At 50.2% G+C, this 15,332-nt stretch overlaps 1 protein-coding gene and 1 pseudogene across 3 annotated transcripts in view; both read left to right on the forward strand.

The window, feature by feature from the left end:
* The window catches only part of Octalpha2R (alpha2-adrenergic-like octopamine receptor), a 619,288-nt gene that overhangs the window by 359,585 nt on the left and 244,371 nt on the right, over positions 1-15,332 (forward strand). The window lies entirely within an intron of this gene.
* Positions 3,204-3,359, forward strand: LOC144130739 (U2 spliceosomal RNA; annotated as a pseudogene).

The raw sequence follows: 15,332 nt of genomic DNA on the forward strand, positions 1-15,332 counted from the left end.
GAAAAAGCTTTCCAGTGCACAGAAATTTTCTTTCGTGAGCCGCCCTTCAGAGCCATTCGCTACTCACGAGCAATTTCTGTTTGCACAGCGTTCTCCTTGCTTCGCTGCGAATTCAGCCGCCAGGAGTTCATATGCGCTGCTGCGAGGTATGTGAGCGTTGTATTCAAACTGCGTTCTAACACTGCGCTCGAAGGCTGTAGCTTTAGTCGCATGAACACTAAAGGCGTCTAGTACCGACTACTCGTATGAATGTCACGAGACGCTAGCACTATTATGGGATGCGACGGCAGTCGAGTCGAATCGGTAAAACTTTTTTCGCACCATACTAATGACCACAATCAACAAATCGTAAATCACAATGTTTGCTATTCTTAGCCGCCGTTCCTGCTTTCTCTGCATCTAACGCGCTTCTTGGTCGCAGTATGGCTTGCATGCATTACCAGAACAAAGGCTCTTTTCATATGCAGCCTCATAGCCGGAGGACCCGGCAGCGTGACTGCTCGCCCGCTTGCTCAACCTTGCTAAGGCTTTGCGCTCCGAAGCAGTGTATCGTGTTTGCTTTTTTTTTCGCCCCGGGGTGCATTCAGACGCTCCCCTGGGTATCTCTTCTGCTTTAACGCGACAGCGTTAAGGGCCCCGTGTCGCAGAAAATCCGGTGTCGTCGGCGTCGGCCGTGAGCAAAAAATCTCTCCTCCTGCTTGCAATGTACGCCACTGTCCCAACAGATAGCGCGCGATGGCAGCGCCTCCCGCTCGTCTAGTTCGGGCGCAGTGGGGCCGTGCGGGCACGCAGGAATCACGCGGTGAGCGGTGAACAATGCAACGCACATCCAAAAGCGCGTTTACTACGAAGCTTGCGGCTTGCTGCCCGTTCGTTCGGCGCGGAAGCTATGCTGGCGTTCGTGGCATCGGGTTTGTCGAGAACGATGTGCCCACGAACTACGACTGCAACTTGAGTCCAGCGCGTTTCGGCAAGGCGCCTGGCAGCGTTTCTACGTGGTTTCCCGCTCCGCGCGTCCGTTTCATCATACGTAGCAGTGCGATTTATCTAACGGGCAAGGCGTCGCGCCGAACTGGCGATGACCTTCCGTGCTGCAACACGCTGTCACGTTCCACTCTTGAAGGCGAAGCTTAAGTGTCCTCCGATTTTTGCTCTTTCTTTTCGTTAGGTGTCTTCTTGTGGGAAACATTCAATGTCAGAACGAGCCATCGTGCAAGAGACGACATCGGCGATCCCGCCCGTTCCGGATCAGAAAACCGCGGAAGGCAGACTGTGGCGTGGTCTTGCTTTGAAAGGCGCTTATGTGCTACCCATGTACTCTTCAGTTTCTCTCTGTTTCCGTTTTTACGGGAGACCCGCCGCGGTGGCTCAGTGGTTAGAGTGCTCGGCTACTGATCCGGAGTTCCCGGGTTCGAACCCGACCGCGGCGGCTGCGTTTTTATGGAGGCAAAACGCTAAGGCGCCCGTGTGCTGTGCGATGTCAGTGCACGTTAAAGATCCCCAGGTGGTCGAAATCATTCCGGAGCCCTCCACTACGGCGCCTCTTTCTTCCTTTCTTCTTTTACTCCCTCCTTTATCCCTTCCCTTACGGCGCAGTTCAGGTGTCCAACGATATATGAGACAGATACTGCGCCATTTCCTTTCCCCCAAAACCAATTATTATTATTATTATTATTATTATTATTATTATTATTATTATTATTATTATTATTATTATTATTATTATTATTATTAATATTATTATTATTACGGCAGAGAAGTGAGAGAGAGCGAACAGGCATTTGGGGATTTGTATATCCCGAAAAGAAAAGGAAAGAATATTCTTCCTTACTCTGTATACTGCCGTTCATTGCGTGTATCCCGAAGCGCTGTCGTATTGAGTGCTACGAAAGTCTAAATGCGGGCGGCTGGATTAAAGGCACGTGTATAACGGTTCCTAGCAACTGGCGGTAGCATTATAACGTGTGCACCATGGTGCGTTATAGTAAACGGGGTTTCATATGGTTTTTTTGCGTATCTGCTACCTTTAAGGCTAGCCCTGAGCGTACTTTTTATTGCTCAGTGTGCTCCAAACGTTTCAGTTCATTTAGTTCCTTCGAACGTCCCCAAAGCGGGCGAAGGTAACTCACAGAGCTAGGCGGTGCGGCACTTGCAGCAATACCGCCGCTGCCGATAGATTTTGACATTTAGGACGTCTCCTTCTCGCTTGTTTGGCTCACAAAATATTTACTTTAGTGTAGACGACCGTTTTATTCAACCATTTCGGGCCCTGTTAGTTTGTATGATAAAAAATTATCGAGGCAACATCAAAATCTATGTTGTCAGGGCGTCGCGTTTGTAGAGAATCACCGTTTGCATTGTCCCTACAAAGCGAGTAGGTAGTGAAATGTAATAATTAGAAACGTGAGCAGATGAGCCTAGAGTGCTCGAGCGGTGCCTTGTGGGAAAAACGAAATGACGGAAAGAAAGGCTTATTCTGAAAGAAAGACAGAAAGGCCGGCCTGATGCATCGTTGTCTGGCCCGGTCCTACTGAGCAATGGAAAAAGGGAAGAGGAGAACAAAGACGATTGGGCGACGAGGGATAAAGAAGAGGTTCGATTACACGCACGTCGGTAGTAGCATTTCAAAGCAATCACTGGGCTTCAGAGACAATTCTTGCGCCTATCGCAGTGTACACAAGCGACAAAGGCACGCTTATTAACACACCGCTTGAAGACTCTGGAGAACTGGGCTCGCGTCTGTACGTAATCCGTTGTGAAACATTACGAACGGCATTACCAACTGCATTTCTTACCATTTCAAACCTTTCATGAAGTCATGCAGACGGGTGCATCTGTGCATGACTGCCAGAAGGAAACGCTAGGCAAACATAAATGAAAGATAGTCGAGTGCCTTTCAGCACAAAAGGATGAAAATAAGCTCTCTGGAACTTTACCTCTGAGGTAATGCAATTTCAAGTGTAGCTCTTCTCTCTGCGGGTTTATCAGCGCGTTTAGCAGCTCCGTGTGCCTGACACATCGCGGTAGAACTGGCCGGATGTATTGTGCCTCGCTTTTTCGTCGCATTTATGTAGCTCCTTGTCGATTTCCTAGCTATTTCGCTCTTCGTGCGTCATCAGGCACGATTCGTTTAGTTGTGTCGCTGCATGCGTCAGCGGGGGCGCGTGCATCATCACAACGTCCACCTTTTGTGTCGCGCTTGTATAAATGCCTTGTATAATTGTCCGGACCCGTGAAGTATCTGTTACGGGTCCAAGTGGGACTTATTTTTGGAAATGTGGCGGAGAGTTTGAAGGATGTTTCACTTCCGCCACCGGTTGGCCCGGTATTGCACTGCCTCCGGGATCGGCCTTGTCTTTAGCGCGTCTTTACTATCCTGTCTTTCTATCCCATCTTTCAACTCTCCTTCTATCTGCACGTGGTAGCGATTGTGGCTCGTCTTGAGCCAGTGAGCAGGCCTGTGCACTTTCCTTTATTTTCTTCCTGGCAGTAACAGACAGACAGACTTGTATAAATGCTTCAGCTTCGGCCGCGAGTACAGCTGGGTCCTGACATCGGCATCACTGAACATGTGCTCGGGCTACGCGTTTAGCAGCTGCGTCTCCCTCACACATCGTGGTATAAAAACTGGCCTGATGTAATGTGACATGCTTCTGCGTCGGGCTTGTATAGCGCCGCTCTTCGGTCACAGGAGCCCATGGCCCTGTAGGACCCACCCTCCGGGAGTTCCCCGTGGCAACCACCCTCCTGTTACAACGTCGCTCCGGCACCTCCGCAAAACCTGTGAAAATTTCTTAAGAGCTACGCTTTTAAATGTAATAACACTTAAAACTGTCGCATCTAGCGTTTTCTTACTAATGGACCTCGTGCTAGTGACTAGACGTTCCTGCAGCCTGCCAGACGCAACACTCGCTGCCGTATTGCACGTTGGTATTTTCTCAGAATAAGGACAAGTCTTCACGAGTCTGAAATTAAGTCTTTGATATTTCGTTGTTTTGTTTTACTGTTGCCTGTATCTCGTTTCAGGCAATTATGAATGCTCATTTTGCTGTTTTTGCGCACAAAGTGCACCTTGCTCATTCGCTTGTCATCGATACGAACCACTCACCTATTAAAGGAGTAACGAATATATAATTGGTTTTGGGGGGAAAGGAAATGGCGCAGTATCAGTCTCATATATCGTTGGACACCTGAACCGCGCTGTAAGGGAAGGGATAAGAGAGGGAGTGAAAGAAGAAAGGAAGAATGAGGTGCCGTAGTGGAGGGCTCCGGAATAATTTCGACCACCTGGGGATCTTTAACGTGCACTGACATCGCACAGCACACGGGCGCCTTAGCGTTTTTCCTCCATAAAAACGCAGCCGCCGCGGTACTCCGCGGTACTCCGCGGTACCCCGGGAACTCCGGATCAGTAGTCGAGCGCCCTAACCACTGAGCCACCGCGGCGGGTGTAAGCAAAGCGTCTAAATGTTTCTCTCTGTCACCCTAGACTCCAGTACCTGATCAATAAGCTCAGTTGTGATTATCAGCTAATGTCCTGACAGAGATGAGTATTTCGTGAAATGCAACGATAAGCTGAGAAACAAGAAATAAAAGCCATATGTACTTTCTTTTTCGAACTCATTTTTTATATAGGTGAGCCCCTCGAAGCACTTGGTTTCCATAAAGCGTCCCGTTACCCAAGCACTTTAAAAAAAAACACTCCGTCGATGTAAAATCTCTACGCCAGACATCCCACCTCTCCTGCAAGGACGTCTCAAGCTCGGCGTATGCTGCGAACCTAAGTGCAGCGAACCCAAAGTAAGCAACCCAAGTTCAATGTGCCATTCCAATACTGGAGAATAATATAGCTCCGCAAACCGACAGCCCAACAGCCCAACAGCCCGCAGCGCCCGCAAGGCTTTGACCCCTCACCCTCACCGTCTATGGGCAGGTTAAAACCTCCCGCGGGAATCGGTCGTCGCGCCGGGCCGGCTGATACGGCCAGACGGAGCGTTTAGTGAGCGCTTTGTCCGCTCCAGCTGTCGCGTTCAATTTTCGCGTCAACGCTTTCGCCAGAGCGCAGAGTGCCGGCACACCGCAGCGCGAAAAGAGGCAGACCTGCCGGCGACAGACACGTATATAATAATAATAATAATAACTTTATTTGCATCACACGTACATGATGCCGGAGGCCAGCAGAAAAAGCTGTCATTAAGGCAGCTTGACAAGGCCGCAGGCCCCCACATTGGCAACTACAGGTAGCGGTCAGCAACCACAAAACAAATGCATGAAAGTGTGAAACCGCAAACAAAAGCTGTACATTGAAAAAAAGGAAGTTTCCACGAAAACCTGACTGCAACAAGAGGGCACACACTTTCAACAAATCTCATCGCCGGAGATATATAGACAGCATAGCAAAATGAAAGTGACGCTTTGAGATAGAATATTGTGAGACTATTTTGTTGTTCTTATTTTTAGTTCGTAAAGTAGTGGCGAAGTTTCTTGAAAGTAATATTTTCGGGTTGTATGTTTTTCTTATGCAACGTATTTAAAAGCCTTGGTAACCGGTTTTTTAACATTTGTAATCCATATGTTGTCCTACATGTTTCAACTTTCCACCTCTCAATATCGCTCGTGCACCGCGGAGACAGCTCAAGCAGTACGTGTCGCCGAGACTCGGTTGTACTATCCGGCGGGGTTCTCCAACGCGCGCGCATGCGTAAGTCGAAGGGCCGGTCTCTCCGAAGTACCTCGGGGCGCATACACCTCATTTCGCAATACCCTCGTCTCCGCTGCGGCCACGTGCTCGCGGCACTGTCGGTTGAACGAACGCAGCTTTTTTTCTTCCTCCCCCGTTCAGTCTCTCTCTCTCTCTCTTTCTCTCTCCCCTTCAGCGCTATGTCTTTTGGAAGACGATTTCGATAAAAAATGGGCGAGGGTAAGAAAAAACAAGGGCGGCTAGCTTGGTCAGCGTGCGTAGGTAGGTAAAACTGGCCACCGCTTCAAAGCCCTGGTCAACGTTGCCCCCTGGCGGCCATGGAGAGAAGGAGGGAAACACGCCCGCACCGTCGTGTCACCCGCAGCGCCGCCACCGTTCACGCTTTGGGGCAGACAGGGCGTTTAGCGCCTACCAGCCCGCAGTTAGAGCCACGGGAGCGGATACGCGGCGCCGCACACCTCGACGCCTGCTCTGGTTCGCTCGTAGCTGTGTGCTGCTCGGGAGCTACACGAAAGCGCTTCTGCGCTTGGCCGGGAGCCATTTATCGCCGCGCTATCCACGGCCAAAGAGTTTCGAAAGCTGTGCGCCCCGCACACAACACTCAGCCCTCTCATCCTCCTCTCCCTCTTCCCCTGCTCTCTTAACTACGGTTCTATGGCCTCCATGCCCAACTGCGCGCCTGCCTGCTACGCAACCGTGTAGTGGGAGACATTTCTCATGCCCCCACCAAATCCTTCCCTCACCCGGTTTTCTATATCCCCCTTTTACTCGCTGTGTATGTGAAGTCCATCCAACTCGCGTTCAACGGAGCAGGAGGAGGATACGTGGCGAGGAAGGAGAAAGAAGCCAGTGAAACAATGTACGCATCCCATAGTGTGGTGGCGGTGGCGGTAGCTTCTGCGCGTGGTATTCACTTGACGAGTCATTTATATCACTTTGCGGGGAGGTGGCAAACCGAAAGTTTTCGGCTGGAGAAAAACTGGCTCTCCTTTTTAATTTTTGTTTTATTTTTTTTTTTATCTCCGAACGCTTTCCTTTACTACCGACTATCGGGTTCCTCCATGGTTTCGCTCTCTCTGCCGTCCCCCCGGCCGCCTTGCTCTGAAAGCTGGATTTATGGGCTGGGCGGAGGCACCCAGTTAAAGCTAGGCAAAGCGCGTGCATCGGGCCTCCATTCAACCTCGCTTGGGTGGAGGCTTTTTAGCTTGGGTGGAGACAGTGGGGGGGGGGGGAACGATATGCGAGGCACTCTGAAAAGGAGACGCGTTGCTGGCATGAAACTTAGTGAGTGCTTCGGCAGTTAATTTAAGGCCCGTGTAGACTTCGGGCGGACAGCGTTCTTGGAAGCCTATACGGGAGTAAAGAAAGAGTAATCGGTCCTGTAGCGCACTCCCCTCTTAGAAGGGAGTACGCTAGATGAGAGTTTCCACTCTTTTTACTCTGTTCTGTTTAGAGTGTATACTTTAGGAATCTACGCTTTGCGTTTCGACGCGCGCTACAAGAGACGTTCGTGCCTACAGTTAACCCGTCGCCACTGTTGATTTGTTTGAAGAGCGCTAATTTTACGTTATGACCAAGTGCTATTATGGGGCTGTGGAGGGCGACACAATAGAAGGGTACCAAATAAGTTCGAGCCCTTTGGGTTATGAAGTGGCCTGGTCAACAACGTATGCACGTGCGCTTGTTTCGTTTCGCCTTTGTTGAAATGGTGGGTCCACAGCCGGCATTCGATGCCCCTATCGGTACCGGACTTTTGATTTGAAAGCTGGCTGTCGAAACCAGGACGTTTACCACAGCTACCATTTTTTTTTTTTTTTGCCCCCGTTCACTTATCCATAATCGTTGACCCTTGTGATAGCTATGCTAGAGCAGGCGTTTCCTAATATTCAATTTTTTTTCTTTTTCCTCTAGACCTCTTGACCTTTCCCTGACCTCTTGGCTGAAAAGAGCATGTCACAACCGCTCGCCAAATGTGGTGGTTCCTGTTATTCCGCTAATATCTCTGCAAAGGGTTCATGCAATCGGCAGACACTTTACGAAGGCCTTACAGTTCGAAAGTTCTCGCTTGCGACCTGCAATTCCAAATATTAAATGGTGACCTGACTGCCCAACTGCCACCTTACGATACCTCTTCTGTGGATCTCATGGCTGGTTCAACTTCTCCGGCTCCACTTTTTCGCGCTAGCATGCGGTTTCGAAAGCACGAATCGTTTTCAAAAATAGCTGCCACGGTTCTTTTCGACGCTCTGGAAGTCATCGCATGCCTTCCTCGTAGGTTCGGAAACGCCGCGCAAAATTTATAGCGCATGTTGCATCATACCGACCTTCTTATTTTCCTTGCTTTCACATTCTGGACCTACGCGCTGACGACAGTTTCGGATCGGGCATTTCTTGTCTTGTTTATACAAGCGTTGTTAGGAGTTCCAGTTGCTGTAAGATGTCTGCCATCGTTACTCACCGCCTACTCAGTAGTCTTGAGCTTCTGTTGCTCTCTTTCTTTTTTAATGGACATCTTGCAGCCTGCCAACCCGGAAGAATAATAAACTTTTTCTATTACTTGTCCTCGTCCTCCTCCTCCTCCTCCTCTATTACTTGCAACCCAAGGTCTCGCCTCGTACAAACTCCTCTGAGATGTAAGTCACGATATTTCGGCTCCATTTTGCGTTATGCAAATTGTCCATGCGGTCGTAAACCGTTTGTAGCGCAGAGTTTTGTTTCCTCGATAAACTATTCTTGGCGGAAATGAAAGAAAAACCGAAAGAGGAAGAAGCCAAAAAAAAATGGGGGGGGGGGGGGGGGGGGTTCGAGGATAACGAAGCTGCCGTTCTTATTATTACACCAGAGTAAAAGGCTCCAAACGTTTTATTTTTAACTTCAGCGTTCTCGACCTTTCGACGCAGGCGCCCTAACAAACATTTCTTCCTTAGCATGTTCTGGGATGCTTTCAGCTTTCACACTGACACGTGCGCTTCTTGCCAAAAATTGGTCCCGGAAATTTCGCCATCAGCCTTGCTATCCGCTGAAGTTCAAGGTTTGCACCGTTGCTATTCTTCTAAAAAAAATCATTACTCTGGTCTTCATCAAGACACGCGCAGCAAGAAGGCGTAACGGTGGATAGCTTATACGGCAGGGGGAACTACTCTATAATAAGAGAGAAGGATGGAGGTAGGGGCGGGGGGGGGGGGGGGGGGAGTGGTCCGCGACTCACTAGTTTTTCGCCAAAGGTCACATTGCACAATGCTATCGGCAGAGTCTCCCCTAAAGGTTTCAAACTACCATGCGAACCACAATTTCGGAAACACAGAAGTGTAAGGCCTTGCCGATTACCAGGCAACCACATTTGCAGTTATAGCGTGCAAATAACTGCTAGATCGTTTGGCGGCTTTACCCTTTTTTGTTTTATTGCGTTTCTTTTAATTCTCATTATAGCGACAAAGCTTTCTTAGCAGGGCCGGGAGTGGATCCAGGGATTTCAGTCCACTTGGAAGGGCGCATCTCGTTTGATACGTTCGCTTAGGCTGACGCAGTGCACCATGCAAGCCCTCTTCTTCTATGTAGAGAAAGCCTAGCTCTCTCTATACACAGGAAAAGTCGAAGCCCGGGAAGCAATTTCCTCTCGGCGGAAGAGCCGATCGCTGGAGAACTGGGCGAGCTAGCAAACGGCTCCGAGAGGCGGAGGGTGTAACAGCTGGGAAACAAAGGGGTCCAGGGTAAAGGGAGAGGGGTAAAGAAGCAGGGAAGCAAGCAGCTAACCCCCCCCACCCCCCCCCCCCCCCCAAAAAAAAAGGAACAGGCATCCGACTCGTTCTTTCGTCCGTGTGTGCAGTGTGTGCTCCGCGGAAGCAACAGCCAGCCCTGAGAGAGCACGGGTTGGCTTACCACCTCGCTCCTCCAGCCTCCAATTAGATTGGAGAGAGGAGCGCTGGGCGGCAACAGTTGAACGGTCGGCTGGACCGGGGTCGAGTACCCGACCGCCGCTTCTTCCGCCGCTGCCTTTCCTTCTTCCCAAACTCGCCGTTTCATTGTGTCGCCGGGAGGAATTTTCGCGTTCTTGTCTCGTCCGTATAGTCGGGACAGTTCGGTGTGTACGAGCAAAAAGATCAGTTTGGCCTTCGTACCTCGGGAGGACAGCTGTTGGCTATAGTACATTGCTTCCTTCCTTCCTTCCTTCCTTCCTTCCTTCCTTCCTTCCTTCCTTCCTTCCTTCCTTCCTTCCTTCCTTCCTTCCTTCCTTCCTTTATTCCTTCTTTCTTTCTTTCTTTCTTCATTCCTTCTTTCTTTCTTCATTCTTTACTTCCCTCTTTTTCTTTCTACCTGTATTAATTCCTCCCTTTTCTTTCTTCCCTTTTTCCTTCCTTCTATCTTTCATTTCTTTTCTTTTACACCTAGTTTCCTCTTTTTTCTTGTTTCTACTTCGTTGAGCCTCGAACGTCGGCCAACTTCAGGCAAATTTTCTTGTCGGGTTGTTTTTCCGACTGCTTTGTTTGTGAAGATTCGTGCTGCAAGCATGTAGCAAACACTGAGGCGATATCTGGCGCAAGGCAGCAGTGGCAGGGCTGCTGTACTGAACCGTAGTAAAAGTGAGCGGCAGCCCTTGAAAACCAATTTGCAGCTCTTTTCAGCATCCAGTCCGTCCGTATGATACGGCATCTTTGTAATATTCAAATAGGTGCGTCCTCGCCCAGAGCACCATACCCAGTAAAGAACTTTATGCGGCGCAAGAAGACGAAGAAGACGAAGTGCTTCTCTTGCGGAACACATCTCGCCCGTCTCTGTGTTTTTCTGGACTTCTTACTGCACCTGTGGGGTCTACCGCCCCCTCCATCGCGGTGATAGATGTACAACACCCCGAGGATCCTCCCGGTTCCCGTTCACCCGCGGACATCGGTTCGCGGAAGCGAGGAAATACGTCGAGTGGTAGCGAGGACACAGACCTGTACTGCGCATCAGGTGACGAGTCCTCGGAAGACAGCTTTCGTCTTGTTCAGTACCGCAAGGCCAAACGAAGAATTCTCAACTCATCTTCGGCGTCCAGCTCGGACACTGTGAAAACAGCTCCTCAGCGATGGCCTCACTGCATCCTGTTTGTGCCACAGAACGCTACCGACAACCTGCGCGTCCTCAACAGGCAAGCACTCTCCGTGTATCTAGAAAACACCGTGCCAAATGAGATCAAGGATGTTAGGATAAACACTAGGCGAAACATCCTGGCAATCGATGTGATGAGCCCGAGCGCACTGACCATTGTAATGAATGGCCTGTTAAGTCGGCGGAAGAGCTGAAAAGTACGACATATGGTGACAGCAAGAACACCAGTGCATTTCCACGGAAGCCAGCGGATCGCAACCAAGGCCTGGAAAACAACACGCCTCAACGGCTGCCGCGCTTTGGAATGTGTGGACGGGACGCCAGTTTGCGTCGTTTCCCGAACCCGTAAGCGGCGGACGCTACCGCGGGTGACCCAACGGACCCCGGTGCGGCGGGGAAAGAGTGATGGACAGCATCGCCGGCTTCGCTTGGAGGTCGGTTTACTGTTACGTCCTTTCAGCGGAGCCGACACGCCGCAGAGGAGGCGCACTCAAGAACGGCGGTGAAACGGACCGACATGCCAGGAAGACCGTGGTTGCCTGCGGACTGCTGGTTGTGTTTGTTTTACGCGGTGATATACGTGCTCGCATCTGGGAGGCGGGTCTCCGTGGCGCCGAGTGGATATGTGCTCGTTGATTGGTCCGCGCCAATTCCCATACTAGGGACCTGGGGAAATAGAGAGGGGTTAAAAAAAAGCCATGGTTCAGGACCAGAGAGCATTCTTCTGAATCTCGCTAAGATTGCAACATGTAAGACGAAAATAAATTCGTTCTGTTACGAGAGCTCCTCTTCTCCGTGGTCTTTCAACGCCGAGCCGGTCTTCACTACCTTCGGCTCCGGCCCTACATCCGGAGTCGCGACACCATACTACAACATGTAACGCAGCTGGGAAACATCAAGGTCCGATCCATCGTGCCAACGAATGGTGCCACAATAACAGGAGTCATATATGACATTGACAATGAAATATCTAATGCAGACCTACCAATTCTCATAAAACCAGCAAGTGAACACAACGTGATTGTGCATGTTGGTCGCCTCGGCAACTCACGTTGTGTGAGGATAACCTTCAAAGGCGACTGCCTTCCACCATACGTGAAGGTCGGCCACTTTCGCCCCCAGGTTCGACCATTTATTCCAAGACCTATGCAATGCTTCAATTGTCAGAAGATTGGACATGTGAAGGGTGTTTGCAGAAATTCGGCCGTGTGCCCTCGATGTGCCGAACCCCACTCAGAAGACAACTGCAGCGCAACCATGTTGAAGTGTCCTAACTGTCAAGGTGATCACTGCGCCTCTTCCAAAGACTGTCCCCAGATCAAGAAAGAGATCGCCATTCTTAAACAAATGGTGAGAGACAACTCTACCCACAAAGAGGCCGCTGTGAAAGTACGGCGAAGACGACGTCACCGACGAAGGTCTTCACGGCGGAAAACATCAAGCTTTCAGGAAAAGTCACCTCGTCAAGCATCATCATCAGCGGACGTTTCCAGCACTCCGAACACCGATGTTGGAAGGGTGAAAACTGCCAGATCACTTTCCACAAAGGAATGGCCGCCACTTCCGCGTACACGACCGCCAGAAGAGTCGCAGAAGAAGCCGCCCCCATACAGCAAGGAACTGTATCCGAGAGGTCGCGGAACACAGATGAGCAAGTGATAGCACTTATTAGGTCTTTAATGAATGCCATTCGCGTGCTGCTAAGCAACATGCACACACCGTCTGCCAGAAGTGCGCTTCAAGTACTCGACGCTCTGAGTCCGGTGCTTGCTACACTTTGAGTAGATCATGGCTCCACAGCCTTGGTCTTTTAGGGAAGAGGTCCGACAAGCAACTATTTTTCAGTGGAATGCCCGCGGACTCAAAGCGTGCCTTTCGGATTTCCGTCGCTTCGTGTACGCCAATATGTTTCCCATTATCGTCATTTGCGAGCCAAACTTATCGAACAAAATCAGGCTTTCTGGATATGAGTCATATATGTCGTCAGCTGTTTATAAAAACAGTAAGGTTTTGGTGTTTATTCGCCGTGACCTCACCTACACTCATCAGCCTGTACCTCCTAATGACAGTAATCAATATATATGCCTAAACGTAAGGAAAAAGAATCTGGCCTTTACTTTTGTAGGCACCTACCTATCTCCGTCAAGTCGATTTGATTACAAAAGACTACAAGACATCCTTTCCTCAACTTCCAATCCCTGGGTCATCATTGGAGATTTCAACGCCCATCATACACTCTGGGGAAGTCGGATCATCAACGCCAGAGGCAGAGCTTTGGTATCTTTCGCCTCCAGTAATGAACTTTGGCTGCTGAATGATGGAAGTCTTACGTTCTTACTTGGCTCCACGTACAGCAGCTGTCTTGACTTGGCTTTCGTCTCACGAAGCCTAGTCAGACGTGCACGGTGGTTTGCGGACATAGAGACGCACGGAAGCGACCATATCCCCACGTACGTCAAGATCAGAGGATTCACCGCTTCCAAAACACACGATACGATCCAAAGAGTAGACTGGCCTAAATTTCAGTCTCTTATGGAAGCACACTGCGACGCCAATTCATCTTTAGACGTGGAAGAGGCAATCAAGAGCGTGGTGCAAGACACTATGTGTACTCTAACATGCTCCTCGAAACTTAATGATTTTGATGTGGAACTAGAACGCCTACGAGCAATCCGACGACGTGCTGAACGAAGGTACCGACGTACGAAAACAATGGACGATCTACGGACCGCCAGGCACACGCAAAAGAAGATACAGCGCCGGTTAGACAAGCTCGCATCGCAACGTTGGGCTGCCTTCTGTGAGTCGCTAGATCCACGCAAGCCTTTATCGCAACTATGGAGAACTGTGCGCGGGCTGCGGACACTTCCTGTACAGCGATTCCCATTCAAGGCGCTTGTCCTCTCTCAAAAGAGATCGGAGATTGACGTGGCAGAGGATTTCTGCGCCAGATTATCCGGCCAACTCACAGCTACCAACATTCCATCGCCTTCGAGCAGCTACCCGCCACCACGTGATTTCCGGTTGGAGCTACCATTCTCGATCCACGAACTTAAGGTACCATTAGCTTTGTGTAGCCGCACATCAGCGCCAGGACCTTACGGAATTTCCTACCGAGCTCTGTGTCACCTGGGGGAGCGAGCGAGAGGAGTTCTTCTAGAGGTGTACAATGAATCTTGGAGAAATGGCACGCTACCAACAACCTGGAAGACAAGTCGCCTTGTTCCTCTGCTGAAGCCTGGCAAGTCGCCGTTGGAGCTCTCATCATATCGCCCGATCGCTTTGGCGAGCTGTGTGGGCAAAGTAATGGAGAGGATGGTCCTAGGACGCCTGTAGTGGTACTTGGAGTACCACAGCACCTACCCAGATGCCATGGCGGGCTTCCGACGCGGTCGATCATCGATCGATAACGTAGTCGACCTGGTGACCTACATTCAACATGAGAAAAGCCGTAAGCGTCTCTGCGCATCCTTATTCCGCGACGTTAAAGGGGCGTATGACAACGTTACGCATGAAGCCATCCTCTCTGCTCTCGCAGAGGTAGGAGTGGGTGGTCGGATGTTTCAATGGATACGGAGCTATCTATCCATGCGATCCTTCTTTGTAAGCACTGAGGAAGGCCATACTTCTCTTCACTATAGCTACCGCGGCGTCCCCCAGGGCGGTGTACTTAGCCCCGTGTTATTTAATCTAACACTTATTGCTCTCATTGAGCACGTGCCGGCCACAGTCAGGCTATCAATGTACGCGGATGACATCTGCATATGGACATCTGCACTAACGCGCCTACAGTTGCGAGCGAGAATTCAGAGAGCCGCCACACAAACTGTTATCTACCTCCGTAATTGCGGTCTGAAAATTTCCTCCGAGAAATGCGCACTAGTGCCATTTACGCGCAAACCCATGGCAAACTACAGCGTAATGATAAATGGCCAAATAATACGATGGGTCCGATCGTACAAGTTTCTAGGTGTCATAATCGACAGGGACTTGTCATGGAGCCCACACATATCATACGTGAAAAAACGGTTGACAGGCATCTGCCACCTGTTCAAGTTTTTCGCTGGCAAGACCTGGGGAATGTCGCCTAGTGCCATGTTACAACTGTACAGGGTGCTTTTTCTAGGATTTCTACGATACAGCTTGCCAGCAACAATCAACACAGGCAATACGAATCTACGCACAATACAAAGTCTCCAGGGTCAAGTGCTCCGGATCTGTCTAGGCCTGCCTCAGAGTGCTTCCACAGTGGCTACGATAGCAATCGCTAGAGACCACCTTGTCAAGACCCGCATTGAAATTGAAGTACTCAGGACCCATATAAGGCATCTAGCCAGGAATCCTCGTCACCATTTAGCCTCTCTACCAGCGGACAGGCCACACACATCTTTCAGCCAAACGATAACTGCATATGAAGAATCATTGACAGCTAGTTTCACTCCTGCTGCGAGACCTTCGATCCCTCCATGGTGTCTCGCTCAGCCAAAAATCAACCTCGCAATACCTGGTATCTCGAAAAAAGCTGATCTGTCATCACCAGCCC

The sequence above is a fragment of the Amblyomma americanum genome, chromosome 4 (assembly GCF_052857255.1).
Source record: "Amblyomma americanum isolate KBUSLIRL-KWMA chromosome 4, ASM5285725v1, whole genome shotgun sequence".
Lineage (NCBI taxonomy): Eukaryota > Metazoa > Arthropoda > Arachnida > Ixodida > Ixodidae > Amblyomma > Amblyomma americanum.